Genomic DNA, 17,086 nt, shown 5'->3' with positions numbered 1-17,086 from the left:
AAATCTTAATGGACAATTTACGAGTATGTTTCATTATTCTGTATTTCTTAAGTACAATGAGAATAAATTAAAGAATTTTTTCTAGATGATAGGTCAAGGTAAACTGAATATTCATAATTAGACATCGGATTTTTGCATATTTTTGAAATTTCAATCAATTATATCGTTTCAATGATAGAAATTCGATGTTATATTGAAAATAATCCATAATAACAAAGCTCCAGCTTCTATTGTTTAATCAAAGAATTATTTGCATTATAGATTTCAAAAATATGCAAAAATCCGATGTCTAGTTATAATCCCACATACAGTGTGCCTCACAAGAAAAAAATCGTAACTCAATTTTAAGCATTTTTTCCAATAGGACCCATCAACATTTTATGGAAGTGGTTCCATAATTTCACTGGTTCAAATAAAGTTAAAATATAAAATCAAATATTAATACCCTCAGCCTTTAGGCTGTCTGGCTTGTGCGCACGATAACTCTCGAACAGTTCAACCGATTCGAACCAAATTTTTGGTATCGTAATATTTTGTCCAAAATTAGTTTAAGTTCGAAGATGGGCCATATCGGTCCACTTCGTTCCAGATATAGATCTGGTTCGAATATGAACTATATCTGTCCACTCCTTCGGGTACCTCCCACACAAAATTCGGATAAAGTGAAGTTTAAGGGCTCCTCTCGGATGGTTTTGCAATTTGTTTCTGTGAGTTTTCCTTTCGGCTCCCTTTATGACGGTACAGTTTTTTTCTTGCGGAAGTCCATACTTCCTGAGATATTGACCTAAAAGCTCCAAGAAACCCTGACGGCACCAACCAAAATGGCAAATCCGCAAGATAATCCTCGCAGGGAATTTCTGATAGGTGCAGGCTTTGCACATCGTATTATTTCATCCAGTCCAGTATGGGATTGAAATATAGACTATATCGGTCCACTCCTTAGGGAACCTCCCACACAAATTCTCGCATCGTTTTGACTCTTTTTCAGTAGATTTTTGGAGCGGCCTTATTTACAATGGTACATTTTGTTCCGGAGTAAGTCAATACTTCCTATGATAATTGCCCAAAAGCTTCAAAATCCTGTCGGATATTGCGCAAGATAACTCTAAAACTGTTTCAAAAATTTCTTTCAAACTTATTTTAACATAATTTAATATTTTGAGTCCTTTATGAGGAAGTTTGGTTGCCAAAAATGTTTGGTATATGTCAATGATTTGGTATAAGCCCACGTTACGGTACCTACAGATTTTAAAGCAAACTCGCTATATAAAATCAATATATTTTATATACGGCATAATTATTGTATTTGGTTTGGTTTTGTTGTTTTTTCTTCGTCAGTGGCTGAGGGTATTTCTCCGTCAGCACAGCTGACTGATACGTACTTACTTCTTTTCAATTCATTTCCGGCAGTTTAAGAAAAACACTCGTATAGGCTTTGCCGACAACAAAATACCCGCAGCCTATGAATGTACAAATAAATGAAGAATAACTCGAGTGGTAGACCTAAATATGTACCGTATTACCCATCAACACAACACCATCTACATTAAAAAGGTCGTCTCCATATATAAGCACTACACATTGCTGGGTACCTACCCAATACCATATAATCGGTGGTATTATTATTTAATTAACTCAGTTGATAATAACTAAGCAATATGTCTTCCTTATTATACGGACAAAATGTGCCGCATCGAAATAATGGTTTTAGACCCCAAGTATGTTTGGACGAAATCCGTTTCAGACAATTTGGAGTTGATTTAGCCATGTCCGTTCGTCTGTTTGTCTGGCTGGCTGGAGCGCACGATAACTATCGAAAGGATCGAGCGATTCGGTCCAAAATTTGGCTTTCGTAATTTTTTTTTCAAAGTCTGTTTATGTTCGAAGATGGGTTATATCGGCCCACTCCTTCCGGTACCTCTCCCACAAAAGTTCGAAAATGTTCGTAAAATTTGTGCGCACCATAACTCTTAAAGGGAATGAGCGATCTGGTCCATACTTGAAATTTCTACCGGGCATAGATGAGTTTCCAATATGGACTCAACCGTTCCACTCCTTCGGGTACCTCCCACACAACATTTCGAAAAAGTGCAGTTTAAGACCTCCTCTCGAATCAACTTGATTTTTGTTGTAGCAACTTGTATTCGCTGCCCCATTACGACGATACAAGATAGTTCAGGGGCAAGTCGTACTTCCTGAGAAAATTGAAAGCTGGAAAACCCCGACAAGACACAATGTGTAGTGGATGGAGCGCACGATAATTCTCGAACGGATAAACCGAATCGGTCCCAAATTTTGCAGTCGTAATATCTTGCACAAACTTAAATCAAGTTCTGATATGGGCTATATTGGTCCACTCCTTTGGGTACCTCCGCCACAAAAGTTCAAAAGTTTGCGTTCAAATGGTGCGCACGAATGCAGCAACCGATTTTCTCCATACTTTACACATCGTAATATTTCTACGACACATATATCCGGTTAGAATATGGAATATATATGTCAACTACTGCGTGTACCTCCCACACAAAATTTCGGAAAAGTGCAGATTAGGACCTCCTACCGAAGCGTTTTGTTTTTTCTTGCACTCAAGGCCTCCACACTTTACATATCGTAATATTTCTTCGAGTATTAAATAAAAAGGTGGTGCTTGTAGGTCCACTCCTTCGGGTACCTCCACCACAAAAGTTCGCTAAAATGGTACAAAATATTCATTAAAATGGTACGCCCGATATTTCATAAGCGCAGAAACCGATTTGGTCCAAACTTTTGATCTCGAAATATTTTGTCCAAACTTAGTTTATGTTCAAAAGTGCACCCTATCGATCAACTTCTTGGGGTAAAATCGACAAACATGTTTAACAGTTTTGTGCGGATAAGGGTTTGGTCGAGGATCTTTTGGAACTTTTTACCGAAGGTACTCCTAGTGACGCTGTTTACAGCCATATTATGTTTTTCGGGAGCAAGTCTATGTTTCCTGATATAATGCTCCAAGAGCAGACCTTTGCACACTTGATAGACTTGTTAGGTAGGTCGAGGTGGGCAGAACCACACTGTAATACTGACTGAGTTTCCAACTTTTGTCAATAAAGTCTTTGTAGGAATAAAGTGCAATAAGACCTTTCTTTGTTTCTGCCCATCTTAAACTAACTTAAACTAACTTAAATGACTTCCAAAATGGACTATGTCGGTGCATTCCTTTAGGTACCTCCTTTGCAAAACTTTTGAGATTTAATCCAAATCCATATTTTTGCCGACATGTTCATAAACTCAAAATTCTGAAAACCCTCTAACTAGATAATTTTTTGGAAAACCAGTCTTTCCATTCACTGTCGGCAAAGTCGACTAATACTTTTCTACTTGTGTTTGCTTAAATTTACTTACATATGTATTTCAGGTTGTGGTGGGAGCTTGTCACGGGCCTTGAAACTTTAATAAGCATATTCTTGGTCCACCAACTAACACGGCAGTGTTGGCAAATACTTTTTGAAATCCACGCAATTAGTTGTGGGGGCTAATAAATTTACACTTCACTTCCGGGTGTTGCTCCGCTTCACCTTTGATTGTTGTCTCGCTCCACCTTCGGGTGTTGATCCACTTCACCTTCGGTTGTTGTTTGGAATCTGTAGTATGTTCTAGAGGCTAGCTCATATCATTAGCACTAACGAACAACCGCATCACGAGCCCCCAACAAGAACACCGATTTGCCGAGTGGCCGGATATTGGTAACACGAGCGCCGAGTGCCCTAACAACCGCAACATGAACACTGAATCGCCGAGTTCCCGAGTGGCTGATTATGTTCAAATCATCTACTACCGAACAACGTATCATCAAGTTACCGATCATCTCCAAATCGTCTACTACCGAACAGCGAAGCATTGAGTTCTCGAGCATCTACTCATCGCATGATATTGAATGTAGAATATAAAGAAGCGTACAAAGAAAGGTTTTATTGCACTCTATTCCTACAAAGACCTCATTGGCAAAAGTTGGGAACTCAGTCAAACAACAAGTCATACCCTGGTTGCATTTCAGTGTGGTTCTACCCATCTTAACCTATTGTACAAATCTATCAAGTGTGCAATGGACTTTATCCTGGATTTTCAACCTCTGGATATCCTGATATCTCAGTTTCGCGCTGCTTGCTTTTAATCTCTGAGAGTCGAAACTTGGAAATTTCTTTCTCAGGGTGAACATTAGGGTTATGAATTTTTTACAACCACGTATCATAACATGATGAGCTTCTACATAAGATTACATAAAATCTAAATTATATAATTATAAGGTGATTTTGTGAAAAAGTCTCACGCACAAAATGATTTCAAAGTTTGAATTTATCAGAATTATTTTTTGAAGTCACTGTAAGCAGATATATATGTGATAAGTAAAAAAGTATCAGTCGGTTTTGCCGACAGAGATATACACTCAGCATATGGGTATTGAAACTTTCATCTACGGACAGATCGAATGTATTTAAGGTAATTTCTGAATATTGTGGCCCTTTTTGGACATTTGAACTTGCCGATAAAAATGTGGATTAGGATTTAAGTTCAAAAGTAGCGCGGAGGAGGTACTTGAAGGAATGTACCGACATAGTCCATTATGGAAGGATCTTATTTTGGAAGTCATGTCATGACCAAATTGGTTGCCCCGTTCAAGAGATATCGTGCAACCATTTTAGTGAAATATTAAATATTGGGGGAAAATACCGGATGTAGTAGACCGATATTGTCCATCTACGAAGTGAAATTAATTTTGTGAAAAATATGACAAATTTTAGACCAAATCGGTTGATCCGTTCGGTTGATTTTTCGACAGTCACTACATATGGTGCCACAGAGGTTTTTTTACACCTTTCGGGCTGTTTTCTCAAGGAGTATGGACTTGCCCCTGAACAAATCTTTACCGTCGTAATTGAGGCAGCGAATGCAAATTGCTTCAACAAAAATCAAATTATTCGAAAGCAGGCCTTAAAGTGAACTTATCCGAAACTTTGTGTGGGAGGTACCCGAAGGAGTGGACAAATGTAGTACATATTTGAACCTAATTTATATCTGATAGATATATTCGGATGTGTAAAGTAAGGACCAAATCTAGAGCTCCCTTCAAGAGTTATCATGCGCACAATTTTGCCGTACATTTTTTAACTTTTGTGGGAGACGTACCTGAAGGAGTGGACCGATATGGCTTATCTTAGAACTTAAAATAAGTTTGAACAAATTATTAAAAAAATCGGCTGATCCGTTCGAGAGTTATCTTGCGCTCATAGTGTCATAGCGTTTTTCATCTTTCAGCTTATTTTCTCAGGAAGCATGGACTTGTCCCTTATGAAACATATACCGCCGTATGGCGGACAGTGAGTACAATTTACTTACATACTAACTTCCTAACTTACTTAGCTGGCCCATTACAGAACATATGTTCCATAGAACGAACTAAGAAAAGATCTCCAATTCTCTCTGTTTAGTGCTTCGCTTTCTGGAATACCGCGCCTTGTCATCTCTTAACCCATTTGTTTGCGCCATCTATTCTTTGGCCTGCCAATTCTGCGTGCACCGCCATGTGGCTCGAATTTATACGCCTTTTTAGCGGGTTCATCATCACTCATTCTTACTATATATATCGTAGCCAACGCAATCGCTGCATCTCGATACGTTTAATTATATTGATGTCGTTGTATAGCAGATACAGCTCGTGGTTCATACGACGTCGATATTCACCGTCAACGCAGATCGGTCCGTAGATCTTTCGAAGATTTTTCTCTCAAACACGCCAAGCACTGCGTTATCTGCTTGCGCAAGTACCCAGGCTGCGGATCCATACATCAGCACGGATAGTATCAGTGTTTTGTAAAGCGTTATTTTCGTTGTTGTCGAGTTGGGGCTTTGTTTTTAAAGTGCTTACTTAAGCTAAAGTAGCATCTGTTGCCCAATACAATTCTACTTTTTATTTAACAACTGATGTCGTTTGTTGTGTTTACGGCGGTGCCGAGGTATACGAAGTCTTTTACTACCTCAAAATTATAGGAACCAACTTCAACAGTTGCTCCGATCTCAATGGACGTAATGCGCGTCGACACCATTAGCTTGGTCTTCTCGCCGTTTATCGCCAGACCCACTTTAGCAGATTCTCCTTCGACCTTCATAAAGGTGTCGGTTACTTCTTTTACTGATCGTCCCATGATGTCTATGTCATCAGCATAAGCAAGTAACATGTGGCTATTGGTGTAGATTGTGTCACTTCTTTTGACGTTTGCCTCTCGTATAACCTTTTCTAGCTGTCTCCTTGCCTGAAACCTCTTTTGGTATAAAACTCTTCGGAGAGGTTTTTTCCTATTTCAACTGAAGATCTTGTGTCAGTTAGAGTCATTTTACAAAGCCGAATGAGCTTTGCGGGGATACCAAATTCAGACATAACTTGGAATACCTTTGATCGTAGCGGGCTGTCGAAGGCTACTTTATAATCCACAAAATGGTGGTAAGTGTCGATCTGCATCTCTTGGGTCTTCTCCAGGATTTGCCGCAGGGTAAATATCTGGTGGACTTGCCAGGTCTAAAGCCGCATTGGTATGGTCCAATTATTTCGTTGACCATGGGCTTTAGTCCTTCGCACAATATCCCTGACACTATCTTGTAGGCGATAGGGAGAAGACTTATGCCCCTATAGTTGTAGCATAAAGTCTTATCTCCTTTTATATGGACGGGACACAGGATGCTCAGGTTCCAATCGTCGGGTACGCGTTCTTCCTGCCAGATGGTGCTAACTATCTGATGCATACACTTTATCAGCGTGTCGCCTCCGTTTTTAAACAGCTCGGCTGGTAGGCCATCCGCCCCTGCTGCCTTATTTTTCTTCAGCCGGTTTATTGCTGTCTTTACCTCATCTTGGCCGGGTGGTATACATTCAATACTATCTTTTGGGATTGGATCTGTGGTATATTCGTCGACTTCGCTGCTATTGGCTACCAACAGTTTGGAAAAATGCTCTTTCCATTTCTTTAGCACACTATCTGTATCGGTTACCAGATTACCTTGCTGGTCTCTACAGGAGGATGTGCCAGTTACAAAGCCATCAGTTTGATGTTTCAGTCTTTGGTAGAATTTTCGGACTTCATTCTGTCTCCTGTACATCTCGATTTGTTCACACTCCCGCTTTTCCATCTCTCTCTTTTTCCTGCGGAAAAGACGTTTCTCCTCTCTCCTTTTCACCCTATACCGCTCTCGTGCTCTACGCGTTGCTAGTGATTGTAAAGTAGCCCTATATGCCGCATTTTTCTCTTCGGTAGCAGCACGACACTACTGGTCATACCATGGATTCCTTGGTGGAGGTCTCGAGATGCTTAACTCTGGTACTACTAACTACAATGTTTTTGCAGCTGCAAAGTCTATCAGCCTCATACCATTGTCAGATGTTTCACTGTGGAGACAGAATTTCCCTACTTTTGGGCCAGATATTCTCCTTTCCAATTTTGGCATTAAAATCGCCTAGAATAATTTTATTGTCATGGGCAGGGCAACGGCCATAGGTTTCTTCTAAGCGCTCGTAAAATATATCTTTATTCTGTTCGCCCTTTGTTCAGTGGGAGCATGAGCGCAAATAAAGCTGATATTGAAAAATTTTGCTTTTAATCGAATTGCAGCGAGTCTTTCATTCACTGGGGTGAAGCTGGAGACCAGATATTTTAACCTCCGACCAACTACAAATGCGCAACCAAACTCATGCTTTGTGTCATGGCAGCTATAATATAGTGCGTCACCTTTAGGTGTTGTTGTGACGCCTTTCCCGTTCAATCGTATTTCCTGTATGGCAGTAATGTCGGCCTTGTACTTTTCAAGTACATCTGCCAATGAGTGCGAACATTCCAGGTGCAGATTCGCAGATCATGGTCCTTAAAACGTTTCCGGGGTTCGTCAACTTTAGAGGGATTTGTTTTTCTTTTCTTTCGTTTTTTCATAGTAGGGTGTTTTTTTTCTAGGGGAAGGTTACTAACCCGGCGCCCAAACCCAAGTTTTTAACGTTCTTATTGGTGAACGCGCGGCACATGTTAGCTCACTACCTTTAACGGTTGTTAAAGGCAGTTCCCCAAGTGACACCACGGGGAGGTGAGTGTCCACTTGAGATGAAAGAGGGACCAAGATAAATCCTGGGCTTTGCCATATTAAAGCCGGTCAGGACCTTCCTTGGTATCTTCCATCCCCTACGTCACCCTTGAGTACAATTTGTTACAACAAAAATCAAAGCGAGTCGAGAGCAGGTCCTAATCTGAATTTTGCCGAAATGTTGTGTGGGAGGTACCCGAAGGAGTGGATCGATTGAGTCCATATTAGAAAGTATGGACCAAATCGGCTACTCCCTTCAAGAGTTATCATGCGCACAAATTTTCCGAACATTTTCGAACTTTTTTTACCAAACTGCATAGCCTCCCATCGTATAACCACTTGTTCCAATCAACGTAAGCAGCACACATTGTTGTTTTTGCTTTTATAATTTTAATATTCTAGCTATGTTTCTGGTTCCATTGTTCCGTTCTACTATTCTTCTGTATGTGCTTTATATGTGTGTCATACAGATAGTATTTAATTATAATATTAAAATGGCAAGAAAAAACAACAACAACAATGATCGTGAGAAAATACCAAAAAACCCACACAAATCGGGACAGACAGCCAGCAGAATAACAACAGCAACAACAATTGCTTAATACTACTATGGTATTCTGTCCACCATGCAAATACAACGTCTTAATGGTGTGGCGTTGTGGTCTGTTTGTTATTTCTATTTTAATTATGGATTTTGTTTTATGATTCACTTGAACCAACGAACGAACAGCAACAAGATCACAGGTATATTAGCATGACAATGTCATTAATTGTATTGAGCAGATTCAGTTTTTTTTTGCTTAGCTTTGTTTCAAAATATCTACATATTCATTTGTCGTGGCATGCCGGGAATAAAATAAAACATTACTGATTGTTAAGTTATTCCTAATTAGAAACCATTTAAGTTTTTTTTTTCTGTTTTACAATTGCATTAATTATTTTTTAAAATAACAATTGAAATAATTATAGTCTTTCGATAATAAAAAAATTAATGACAATACATATATAAATAGAAATGTGTATTTGGTATTTGCGCAAATGCCATAATTATACCCTACACCGCAATGTGATGATTGTATTATAAGGTGGTTTTGGCTCAAAAGTTTATGTCCGTCCGCCCATCTGCACATTAAAACTTTGTTATCACGCTACAGGTTGCTATATTTATCGGAGAGTCACGAAAATTTTTGTGGGCCTATTTAAAAAAAAATATTCATTTTGGTGATGGTCGGATAATATTCAGATGTCAGAATAGGCATACAACTTCTATGGGGGAAATAATTACCTTTTTATTCTTACGCGTGTAACTTCCACATCTATTAGGGGTATTCCAAAGAAATGCTTGAAAATGAAAATAGAACAAAGTAGGTTGCACTTTCCTATCCCATCCCATTTCCTGTTGTATTCTTCGTATTTAGTACATGGTCGATATGGTCACATTTTGTCCAGTATTCATGAGACATGCTGCAGCATACATTTGTATAATAACCGCAACAAGTATATCTTTGACAAATTTCCCTGAAATATGATTTTGCCTGAAACTGTTATATTTTCATATAAATGTCTATGCATGTGTGTATTTTTAAATATAAAATCTACAGATTAATGCTTGTGTTCACGTTATGGTATTTATGCAAAAACTGCACGTTTCGACCCACACTTTTCACAATGTAAAAAACGTGGGATTTATATTGTTTGTAATTTTCCACTCTGTCTGGTTATTTCAAATTATATCACGTTTCCTTCAATACTTTTGTTTTAAATGAAAATATGAGCATTTTTGTTACTGCAAGAAATTCCGTAAATAAATACAGTAACCATTCTAAATAAGCATATTTCTATAATTTAAAAATGTTAAGCAAATTGCACGATTGAATCTTTTTTATACCTTCAGCTTTATGCAAACGAGGGTATATACACTTTCATTACGCAAAATGTGCCTCATCAAAATAATGATTTTAGACCCCAAGTATGTTTGGACGAAATCAGTTTCAGACAATTTGGAGTTGATTTATCCATGTCCGTCCGTCTGTCTGTCTGTATGGCTGGCTGGTGCTTACGATAACTCTCGAATGGTCCAAAATTCGGCTTTCGTAATATTTTGCCCAAACTTAATTTAAGTTCGAAGATGGTCCATATCGGTACACATCTTCAGGTACCTCCCCCACAAAGTTAACAAATGTTCGAAAAATGTGCGCACGATAGCTCCTGAAGTGAGTAACCGATTTGGTCCATACTTTGCACGAGACTTAGATGAGGTTCCAAAAGGGACTTTATCGGTCCACTACTTCGGGTACCTCCCACACAAAATTTTGGAAAAGTTCAGTTTAGGACCTGCTCTCGAATCGCTTTGATTTTTATTGCAACAACTTTTATTCAGAGCCCCTCATACGACGGTACAAGTTTCATTAGGTGCAAGTCAATACTTCCTGAGAAAATAGCCTAAAAGTTGCAAAGAGCCCCTATAACACCGAGAGTAGTAATTGGAGCGCAAGATAACTCTCGAACGAATATGTAGATTTGGTCGAAAATTTGGCCTTCGTAATATTTTGTCCAAACATAGTTTAAATTCGAAGATAAGCCATATCGGTCCACTCGTTCAGGTACCTTCCCCACAAAAGTTAAAAAATGTTCGGAAAAATTGTGCGCACGATAACTTTTGAAGGGAGTGACCGATGTAATCCATACTTTGCACATCCTAATATATCTACCTGATATAGATCAGGTTCGAATATGGACTAAATTTGTCTCCTGCTTCTTGTACCTCTCACACAAGATTTCGGATAAGTTCACTGTAAGACCTGCTCTCAAATCACTTTGATTTGTGTTGAAGCGATTTGCATTCGCTACCTCCATTAGACGGTAAAAGTTTTTCAGGGGCAAGTCCATATTTCTTGGGAAAACAAACCGAAAGGTGTAAAAACCCCCTATGTCACCATATGTGGCGGTCGGAGAGAACGATAACTCTCGAACTGTTCAACCGATTTGGTCCAACATTTGGTCTTCGTCATATTTTATCCAAACCTAGCTTCATGGTGCAGTACCGGTCCACAACTTCCGGTACTTCTCTCCAATATTTAAAAAATGTCACTAAAATGCTAGGACGATATCACTTGAATGGGGCAACCAATTTGGTTAAAACTTTGGATCTCCTAATATTTTATGAAAATTCAGTTTAACTTCTAAAATGGCCCATATCGGTCCTCCCTAAGGGTACCTGCCCTACAAAAGTTCAACATTTGTGTCTTAGTGCTGTTAATTCCTATTCCACATTGTTGTCGGCAAGTTCAAACGTCCAAAAACGGCCACAAAATTTTTAAGAGACCTGAAATACATTCGATCTGTCCGGAGGTAAAAGTTTCGCTTCACATTGGCTGAGGGTATATATCTGTCGGCAAAGCCGACTGACACTTTTTTACTTGTTATGTTTTTCCTTTACCAATTGAAATTGGAAAAATGTGTACATTTGGTAAAATTTTCCAAAAGATCCTCGAACAGACCATTAACTGCACAAAATTGTTGAACATAAACTAAGTTTGACAAAATATTTCGAGATCCAAAATTTGGGCCAAATCGATTGATCTGTATATGAGATATCGCTCGTACCATTTTAGCGTATATATTCGAACTTTTGCGGGGGAGGTTCCGGAGGGAGTGGACTTTTAAACACCACCTTAGAATTTAATTTAATATTTGAAAAAAATATTACGATATGTAAAGTGTGGACCAACGCCGTATTCGGTTCAAAAGTTGTCGTGCACACCATTGTAGCGAAAAGTTTTGAACTTTTGTGGGGAGGTACCTAAAGAAGAGGGCCGATATGGCCCATCTTAAAACTTGATTTAAGTTTGCGCAAAATATTATGACTACCAAATTTTGGGCCAAATCGGTTTATCGTTCGAGAGTTATCGTGCGTTGTGCCATGGTGCCATAGAGGGTTCTTACAGCTTTCGTGTCATTTTCTCAGGAAGTATGGACTTTCCCTTGAACAAAAAACTTGTACCGCCGTACCGTACCACAAAAATCAAAATGATTCGTGAGGTGGTCTTAAACTGAACTTTTCCGAGTAGACCGATAGAGTCTATATTCGAAGTTGACATATGCCTGGTAGAAACATTGCGATGTGCAAAGTATGGACCAAATCGGTTTGTCCCTTCGAGAGTTATCGTGACCACAAATTTTTCGAACATTTTCGAACTTTTATGGGGAGGTACCGGCAGGAGTGGACCGATGTAACAGATCTTCGAACTTAAACTAAGTTTGGACAAAATATTAAAAAGCCAAATTTTGGATCGAAACAGTTGATCCGTTCGAGAGTTATCGTGGGCTCCAGCCAGACAGGATGGATGGCTAAATCAACTCCAAATTGTCTAAAACGGATTTCGTCCAAACATACTTAAGGTCTAAACCATTATTTCGATGAGGCACATTTTGCCCGTATGAAAGCGTATATACCCTCGTTAGCATAAATACTGACGGTATAAAAATATACTGAATGCATACCCTCAACTTTTTTCTATTTCACCCAAAACCTCTAACTACGGAATATTACGTGATAATACACAAAGAATGGATGGAACCATAGAAATTTAAAGAGCCAATAATGGATTTTCAGAAATCAAGAAGGCCGCAGGAGATGATATTGGTTACCGAAAACGGCCACAGAGTAACCAATAGAATGATGATGAAGAATGAATAGATTGTCTACCTTGCTGTCGATATCAACAAATAGAACGATATTAGCGCTGATATAAAACGAAGAGTTGAGCTGGTGAATTTGTGCTTTAGAATTTAACAAGAATTTAGACGAAGTATCTCTCTCGTAAAATAAAACCACTCCATATAACACCTTTATTCTACTCGTGCTTATTTATGGCATAGAGATCTTGGTACACACTATTGCGAGTATTTGATAGAAAGATTCTTAGAAACTTAATTGACATACTTAATTAGGTGGTCCACTACAGAACAAAAGTATGAATAGATTTTCACACCTCTCTATTTGTTGCTTTGCTTTCCCAATTTCGAATATCATGATTTTTAACCGAATATCATCATTTATTCTTTCACTTGCTTATTCCTCAACGCCTTGGCTTCCAGTTCTGAGGCAACGTCATACGGCCCGTTTTTATACCCCTTTTTAGTGGATTGATCATCGCTCATTTTAATAACATAGCCAATCCAACGCAATCGTTGTAACTCGATAAGTTTAAATATGTTAATGTCGTTGTATAGTCGATACGGCTTGTGGTTGTTATGTCGATGTAAGACGTCAATATTTACCATCAAAGAAGATTGGCCCCTAGTTCTTTCGTGGAACTTTTGTCTCAAAGAAACCAAACCATGGCTTATCTTTTTGCGCAATAACCCAGACTTGGGAACCATAAATTAGCACAGGTAGTATCCTGTATGGAGTACCTTTGAAATTATGTATAAGGTTGTCAATGGCTGATTTGTTATCGACAAAAAGATGCTACGGTAAATATCTGCTCAATAGTGCACTTGTTAAGTGTAAAGCCACACTGATATGGCCCAATTATTTGACTAACCATAGGCCTTAGTCGTTCACACAATATACCGGACCCTGCCCTTATAATATGAACACACCCTTATTTCATTTCTTGTGGACGGCACCGACGTAACCTGGGGACGACCCGGGCTCCGCCGAAATGGTAACTTGTAGAACTTTTATGAATATTTTACTAGCAGAAGTTCTGCTGAACGGGACATAGAATGCTCAATGGGGTTATGAATTTTTACAACTTCGTATCCCTGTATCATACTTTGATGAGTTTTTACCTAATATTAGATTAAATCTCAATTTTAATGTGATTCGATAAAAAAGCTCACTCACAAAGTCATTTGAAAATTTTTCTATATGCGTATTTTTGCAAACTTTTGAAGTCACTCTAAGCACATATATAAATAAAAATAAGCTTTGGAGCAACACGAAATAATCAAAATGGCATAACCTTCTGTTTCTCAATAAATTTATCCTAATATCATTACATATTTATAATGTTATATCATATATAATTTTATTTCATATATCATATCAATCAAAAGTTGTTTGTGCGCGTCCCGTTTTTTTTTTCATTTTATATCTTTTTCTATCCTAGTTTCTCTATAATTGCTCGAGAGCTACGTGTTGCTACTGATTGTCATATATGTATGTCGCATTCTTCACTTCGGTAGCACCACGACACTCATGGTTATGGTGGAACAAAGATATTCTCCTAAGTACCATGTATTCTGCTGCTACGAAATCTATCACTCATTGTAGATGCGCAGCTCATGGTCCAAAAAAACATTTGCTGCGGTCTTGAACTTTAGAGGTGTTTATTCCTTTCTTAGTAGGATGTTTTTATAGGTGTGGGATCCCAGCAAAAAGTTTGCCTCCAAAGAGGCAGTTAAATGATATGTATAAGTGATCTGGAAGTGCATCAAATTATGCATTTTCACTCATGATTTTACAAGAGCGTGACTACTGAAAGAGGCACTCCATTGCACTGCATTTTAACTGACTCTTTGGCACTGCATTTTAACTGACCCTCTGGCACTGCATTTTAACTGACCCTTTGGCACTGCATTTTAACTGACCCTTTGGCATTGCATTTTAACTAACCCTTTGGGGTAGAATAGGAGGCAGTCCAAAGCACGTGTTTTGATACAGGCATTCTGCGGAAATTTTGCAAGCCATTACAAGATATGCCAGAACAAATAAAATGCATTTATTATTTGTGTAAAACAAAAATATTAAGAACTTTATTACATTAACACAAATTATGAAAATTCTTCATTGAATTCAATCGCAAACATGCGTGTTTCCTCCTCTTTCCCTTTGTTTCAAGCTAAACTGTTTTTACTTCATTTGCTAAATGGGTTGTCTTCCCATCACCAGTTAAGATTTCGACATGTACTCCAACAGCGCTCCACTCGGAAATTTTCTTCTCGTGAGTTACCGGAAAAATGTTCACAAATTAAATATTATTTAGTTTGTATTACCAAATGTTTGGAAATGTTAATACGCTTGTCTCTTTTTGGAAAATTTATGCCGCTGCCTGTAGAGATGTACAAACTGATTTATGTACATATAGGGATCTCTAGCAACTGCTAATAAAATATAGCGAACGGAGTGCCTTTTTCACGACTCCGTTTGGACTGCATCCGGATGCTGTTAAATTGTGAGGAATTGGAGTGCCTTTTTCACGACTCCGCTGAACTGCATCCGGATGTTGTTAAAATGTGACAAGTGGATGTGATTCTTTGGATTGCATCCAAATGCGGTTAAAATGTGAGGACTGGAGTGCCTTTTTCACGACTCCGGTTGAACTGCATCAAAACATGCCGTGACAGAACTAGTCCACATTGCACTACTTCCAATTTATTTTGCTGGGATGCTAATCCGACGCCCAACCCATGTTTTTATTATGGCTGAACAGCACTAGTTTTAACGACTGTTAAATGTAGTTTCCCATTTGAACACCGAATTGGTTGTAATTTGGTATTTTGTGTCTCCAGAGGCTAAAAAAAACATTTCAACCAAAAATTGTTTATATAGGTCCACGTTGTGGTATAGTCCCAATATAACGCCCCATATATAGTACGCGTAAATTTAAGATATTTTGAATGTATTAGTCCCATTTGACCACCTAACCGGTTGTAATTTTGTATATTGTATTTCCGAAGGCAAAGAAACATTTCTACCGAAAAATGTTTATATAGGTCCACGTTTAGATATGCCCAATATAATCACCCAATTTTCGGTATTTTGAAGTTTTTAGCTATATTATCCTACAAAAATAGCTGAAATTTGGTATTTAGTAATCCTTTGTTCTACAAAACTTTCTCCTAGAAATTTGTCAGCTCAGGTCTACGTTTTGTTGTACCCTCCATAGCACGGAACATCACGATTTTCGGTAATTCAAAGGTTTTAGCCTCACTCAGAAGTGGCTGAAATTTGGTACTTTGTCTTTTTCAGAGCTACAAAACTTTGCCCCAGAAATTTATCGGTATCGGTCCACATTTTGATGTACCCCCATTGAACGGTACATCCCATTTTTTTATTTTGAAGGTTTCAAATGGCTGAAATTTCTTGTGTGGAACTACAAAACTTTCTACCTGTTATTTGTCGGTATCGATCCATGTTTTGATGTACCGCCCAGGAGTATAGAATATAACAATATATCCCGATCTTCGGTATTTTGCAGGTTTTAGCCTCATTATCAAACCAAAGTGGCTGAAATTTTGTATTTATTTTTTCAGGACACAAAGCTTCCACCAGAAATTTGTCGGTATCGACTTGATATACCTCCGAGATGACATTTAGCATTTGATACGGGTAAAAACATGCCTACATGGAATTGTGGGTATAGATATGCCTTTTAATATAGATCCCTTAGAAGAGGTATAGTGGGTTCTCAGATTCAAGGTACTACGATACCGCTCGTTGCTAAGGCTTTTAAAGGATTACACAACTGTATTGACTGTAATTTGGTGTTCGATTCTCAATGGGTAAAAAAACCTCCACGCAGAAATTGATCAAAACCTTCAGATTTTACTTAAAACGGAGGTTGTACACGCATCATCCAAATGGAATGACTGTAATACAGTATTTCGGATTCTGTAGTGCTATTCTCTAACTCAGTTTTTGAGTTACCGACAAAAATCGATAAAATTAAAACTAAAATAATTCCGATAACTCTTGTCAACAAAATGAAAAAAAGTTGGCAGTTTCATTCGATTTTTTTGTGTTTCTGACTCAAATTGTCGAGTTATTTTCAAATCCGGAAGCAGTTTTTCTCTCAGGACCATATTTTACGATTTTTAACCATATTTTCGTTATCCTTGGCCACCAGAAATATTTTTTCGGTGTTTCTTAGGAAGATGTCGTGTGATCGATCTAAACAGGTTTTGCCATATTCATCGTGAATATACGTGGGGAAATATAGAAGACCCATGTCGGACGTTGTAAAAAATGCGTATTTTG

General features: G+C 38.2%; 1 long non-coding RNA gene across 1 annotated transcript in view; it reads left to right on the top strand.

Moving 5' to 3' along the window:
* Positions 1 to 17,086, top strand: part of LOC141394103 (uncharacterized) — a 590,278-nt gene that overhangs the window by 341,171 nt on the left and 232,021 nt on the right. The gene's annotated exons all lie outside the window — the stretch shown is intronic.

Source organism: Musca autumnalis, unplaced genomic scaffold, assembly GCF_047663935.1.
Source record: "Musca autumnalis isolate F117 unplaced genomic scaffold, ASM4766393v1 scaffold_1, whole genome shotgun sequence".
Classification (NCBI taxonomy): Eukaryota; Metazoa; Arthropoda; class Insecta; order Diptera; family Muscidae; genus Musca; species Musca autumnalis.
The sequence above is the reverse complement of the archived record's forward strand: the minus strand, read 5'-3'. Positions and strand labels throughout refer to the sequence as shown.